Below are 5,852 nucleotides of genomic sequence, written 5' to 3'. Positions count from 1 at the left end.
TGCTGTTACTGTCTATTATCTATCCTTTACCCCTCCCTACCTACAGTATACTGCTGTTACTGTCTATTATCTATCCTTTACCCCTACCTACAGTATACTGCTGTTACTGTCTATTATCTATCCTTTACCCTACCTACAGTATACTGCTGTTACTGTCTATTATCTATCCTTTACCCCTACCTACAGTATACTGCTGTTACTGTCTATTATCTATCCTTTACCCCTACCTACAGTATACTGCTGTTACTGTCTATTATCTATCCTTTACCCCTACCTACAGTATACTGCTGTTAACTGTCTATTATCTATCCTTTACCCCTACCTACAGTATACTGCTGTTACTGTCTATTATCTATCCTTTACCCCTACCTACAGTATACTGCTGTTACTGTCTATTATCTATCCTTTAACCTCTACCTACAGTATACTGCTGTTACTGTCTATTATCTATCCTTTACCCCTACCTACAGTATACTGCTGTTACTGTCTATTATCTATCCTTTACCCCTACCTACAGTATACTGCTGTTACTGTCTATTATCTATCCTTTACCCCTACCTACAGTATACTGCTGTTACTGTCTATTATCTATCCATTTACCCTACCTACAGTATACTGCTGTTACTGTCTATTATCTATCCTTTACCTACCTACAGTATACTGCTGTTACTGTCTATTATCTATCCTTTACCCTACCTACAAAGTATACTGCTGTTACTGTCTATTATCTATCCTTTACCCCTACCTACAGTATACTGCTGTTACTGTCTATTATCTATCCTTTACCCCTACCTACAGTATACTGCTGTTACTGTCTATTATCTATCCTTTACCCCTACCTACAGTATACTGCTGTTACTGTCTATTATCTATCCTTTACCCCTACATACAGTATACTGCTGTTACTGTCTATTATCTATCCTTTACTTCTCCTACCTACAGTATACTGCTGTTACTGTCTATTATCTATCCTTTACCCTACCTACAGTATACTGCTGTTACTGTCTATTATCTATCCTTTACCCCTACCTACAGTATACTGCTGTTACTGTCTATTATCTATCCTTTACTCCTACCTACAGTATACTGCTGTTACTGTCTATTATCTATCCTTTACTCCTACCTACAGTATACTGCTGTTGCTGTCTATTATCTATCCTTTACCCCTACCTACAGTATACTGCTGTTACTGTCTATTATCTATCCTTTACCCCTACCTACAGTATACTGCTGTTACTGTCTATTATCTATCCTTTACCCCTACATACAGTATACTGCTGTTACTGTCTATTATCTATCCTTTACCCCTACCTACAGTATACTGCTGTTACTGTCTATTATCTATCCTTTAATCCCTACATACAGTATACTGCTGTTACTGTCTATTATCTATCCTTTACCCCTACCTACAGTATACTGCTGTTACTGTCTATTATCTATCCTTTACCCCTACCTACAGTATACTGCTGTTACTGTCTATTATCTATCCTTTACCCCTCCCTACCTACAGTATACTGCTGTTACTGTCTATTATCTATCCTTTACCCCTACCTACAGTATACTGCTGTTACTGTCTATTATCTATCCTTTACCCCTACCTACAGTATACTGCTGTTACTGTCTATTATCTATCCTTTACCCCTACCTACAGTATACTGCTGTTACTGTCTATTATCTATCCTTTACCCCTACCTACAGTATACTGCTGTTACTGTCTATTATCTATCCTTTACCCCTACCTACAGTATACTGCTGTTACTGTCTATTATCTATCCTTTACCCCTACCTACAGTATACTGCTGTTACTGTCTATTATATATCCTTTACCCCTACCTACAGTATACTGCTGTTACTGTCTATTATCTATCCTTTACCCCTACCTACAGTATACTGCTGTTACTGTCTATTATCTATCCTTAATTCCTACCTACAGTATACTGCTGTTACTGTCTATTATCTATCCTTTACCCTACATACAGTATACTGCTGTTACTGTCTATTATCTATCCTTTACCCCTACCTACAGTATACTGCTGTTACTGTCTATTATCTATCCTTTACTCCCTACCTACAGTATACTGCTGTTACTGTCTATTATCTATCCTTTACTTCCTACCTACAGTATACTGCTGTTACTGTCTATTATCTATCCTTGACCCTACCTACAGTATACTGCTGTTACTGTCTATTATCTATCCTTTACCCCTACCTACAGGTATACTGCTGTTACTGTCTATTATCTATCCTTTACCCCTACCTACAGTATACTGCTGTTACTGTCTATTATCTATCCTTTACCCCTACCTACAGTATACTGCTGTTACTGTCTATTATCTATCCTTTACCCCTACCTACAGTATACTGCTGTTACTGTCTATTATCTATCCTTACTCCCTCCCCTACAGTATACTGCTGTTACTGTCTATTATCTATCCTTTACCCTCCCTACCTACAGTATACCGCTGTTACTGTCTATTATCTATCCTTTACCCCTACCTACAGTATACTGCTGTTACTGTCTATTATCTATCCTTACCCCTACCTACAGTATACTGCTGTTACTGTCTATTATCTATCCTTTACCCCTACCTACAGTATACTGCTGTTACTGTCTATTATCTATCCCTTTACCCCTACCTACAGTATACCGTTGTCCTCATCACCTCAGCATCCTGGTATAGCTGTTATTACCTGCACCCTGGTATATAGCCATGTTATTACCTCGTACCCCTGCACATTGACTCAGTACTGGTACCCAGTGTATAAAGTCATGTTATTACCTCGTACCCCTGCACATTGACTCAGTACTGGTACCCTGTGTGTATAAAGCCATGTTATTACCTGGTACCCCTGCACATTGACTCAGTACTGGTACCCAGTGTATAAAGTCATGTTATTACCTCGACTCTGCACATTGACTCAGTACTGGTACCAGTGTGTATAAAGTCATGTTATACCTCGTACCCCTGCACATTGACTCAGTACTGGTACCCAGTGTGTATAAAGCCATGTTATTACCTCGTACCCCTGCACATTGACTCAGTGCTATACCCTGTGTATAAAGCCATGTTATTACCTCGTACCCCTGCACATTGACTCAGTACTGGTACCAGTGTGTATAAAGCCATGTTATTACCTCGTACCCCTGCACATTGACTCAGTACTGGTACCAGTGTGTATAAAGCCATGTTATTACCTCGTACCCTGCACATTGACTCAGTGCTGGTTGCCTGTGTGTATAAAGCCATGTTATACCTCGTACCCCTGCATTGACTCAGTACTGGTACCAGTGTATAAAGCCATGTTATTACCTCGTGCCCTGCACATGACTCAGTGCTGGTACCAGTGTGTATAAAGCCATGTTAGTGCTACCTGGTACCCCTGCCCTGTGACTCAGTACTGGTACCCTGTGTATAAAGCCATGTTATTACCCTCGTGCCCTGCACATTGACTCAGTACTGGTGCCCTGTGTATAAAGCCATGTTATTACCTCGTACCCCTGCACATTGACTCAGTACTGGTACCAGTGTGTATAAAGCCATGTTATTACCTCGTACCCCTGCACATTGACTCAGTACTGGTACCCTGTGTATAAAGCCATGTTATTACCTCGTACCTGCATTGACTCAGGTACTGGTGCCCAGTGTATAAAGCCATGTTATTACCTCGTACCCCTGCACATTGACTCAGTACTGGTACCCAGTGTATAAAGCCATGTTATCATTGACTCAGTGGTACCAGTGTGTATTCATGTTATTACCTCACCCCTGCACATTGACTCAGTACTGGTACCCAGTGTATAAAGCCATGTTAATTACCTCGTACCCCTGCACATTGACTCAGTACTGGTACCCTGTGTATAAAGTCTATGCCATGTTATTACCTCCATGTTACCCCTGCACATTGAGCTCAGTGCTGGTGCCCAGTGTATAAAGCCATGTTATTACCTCGTGCCCCTGCACATTGACTCGGTACTGGTGCCCGGTGTATAAAGCCATGTTATTACCTCGTACCCTGCACATTGACTCAGTACTGGTTTTTCCCTGTGTATAAAGCCATGTTATTACCTCGTACCCCTGCACATTGACTCAGTACTGGTGCCCTGTGTATGGGAGCCATGTTGATACCTCGTGCCCTGCACATGACTCAGTACTGGTGCCCAGTGTATAAAACCATGTTATTACCTCGTACCCTGCACATTGACTCAGTACTGGTACCCAGTGTATAAAGCCATGTTATTACCTCGTACCCCTGCACATTGACTCAGTACTGGTGCCCTGTGTATAAAGTCATGTTATTACCTCGTGCCACTGCAGTTGACTCAGTACTGGTACCCAGTGTATAAAGTCATGTTATTACCTCGTACCACTACACATTGACTCAGTACTGGTACCAGTGTATAAAGCCATGTTATTACCTCGTACCCCTGCACATTGACTCAGTACTGGTACCCAGTGTATAAAGCCATGTTATTACCTCGTTACTACACATTGACTCAGTACTGGTACCCTGTGTATAAAGTCATGTTATTACCTCGTGCCCTGCACATTGACTCAGTACTGGTACCCTGTGTATAGAGCATGTTATTACCTCGTGCACTACACATTGACTCAGTACTGGTACCCTGTGTATAAAGCCATGTTATTACTCTCGTACCCCTGCACATTGACTCAGTACTGGTACCCTGTGTATAAAGCCATGTTATTACCTCGTACCCACTGCACATTGACTCAGTACTGGTACCCTGTGTATAAAGTCATGTTATTACCTCGTACCCCTGCACATTGACTCAGTACTGGTACCCTGTGTATAAAGTCATGTTATCATTGACTCAGTACTGTACCCAGTGTATAGAGCCATGTTATTACCTCGTACCACTACACATTGACTCAGTACTGGTACCCAGTGTATAGAGCCATGTTATTACCTCGTACCCCTGCACATTGACTCAGTACTGGTACCCAGTGTATAGAGCCATGTTATTACCTCGTACCCCTGCACATTGACTCAGTACTGGTACCCAGTGTATAGAGCCATGTTATTACCTCGTACCCCTGCATTGACTCAGTACTGGTACCCTGTGTATAAAGCCAGGTTATTACCTCAGACTCCTGCACATTGACTCAGTACTGGTACCAGTGTGTGTATAAAGCCATGTTATTACCTCGTACCTGCACATGACTCAGTACTGGTGTACCAGTGTGTATAGAGCCATGTTATTACCTCTCGTACCCCTGCACATTGACTCAGTACTGGTACCCAGTGTATAAAGCCATGTTATTACCTCGTACCCCTGCACATTGACTCAGTACTGGATTTGCCCTGTGTATAGAGCCATGTTATTACCTCGTACCCCTGCACATTGACTCAGTACTGGTACCCAGTGTATAAAACCATGTTACCTGTCGCACTCCTGCACATTGACTCAGTACTGGTACCCTGTGTATAAAGCCATGTTATTACCTCCTCGTACCCCCTGCACACTCCAGTACTGGTACCCTGTGCAAAGCCATGCATACTCGCACTTCGCACATTGACTCAGTACTGGTACCCAGTGTATAAAGCCATGTTATCATTGACTCAGTACTGGTACCAGTGGCAAAGCCATGTTATTACCTCGTACCCCTGCACATTGACTCAGTACTGGCACCAGTGTATATAGCCATGTTATTACCTCATATCCTCTGCACATTGACTCAGTACTGGTACCCAGTGTATAAAGCCATGTTATTACCTCAGCCCTCTGCACATTGACTCAGTACTGGTACCCAGTGTATAAAGCCATGTTATTACCTCGTACCCCTGCATTGACTCAGTACTGGTACCCTGTGTATAAAGCCATGTTATTACCT

General features: G+C 42.2%; 1 long non-coding RNA gene across 2 annotated transcripts; it reads right to left on the bottom strand.

The window, feature by feature from the left end:
* Nucleotides 1-134: 134 nt before the first annotated feature.
* Nucleotides 135-1,322, bottom strand: LOC127927026 (uncharacterized). Of its 2 annotated transcripts, none has more exons than XR_008125956.1 (3): nt 1,171-1,322; nt 746-839; nt 135-274 (listed from the first exon to the last, which is right to left on the bottom strand). It is a non-coding gene; the product is annotated as an uncharacterized LOC127927026 (long non-coding RNA). The 2 variants fall into 2 exon arrangements; XR_008125957.1 differs by lacking the exon at nt 135-274 and adding an exon at nt 411-558.
* Between the last annotated feature and the right edge of the window lie 4,530 nt (nt 1,323-5,852).

The sequence above is a fragment of the Oncorhynchus keta genome, unplaced genomic scaffold, assembly GCF_023373465.1.
Source record: "Oncorhynchus keta strain PuntledgeMale-10-30-2019 unplaced genomic scaffold, Oket_V2 Un_contig_9041_pilon_pilon, whole genome shotgun sequence".
NCBI lineage: Eukaryota > Metazoa > Chordata > Actinopteri > Salmoniformes > Salmonidae > Oncorhynchus > Oncorhynchus keta.
This window is presented reverse-complemented; position numbering and strand designations above follow the sequence as displayed.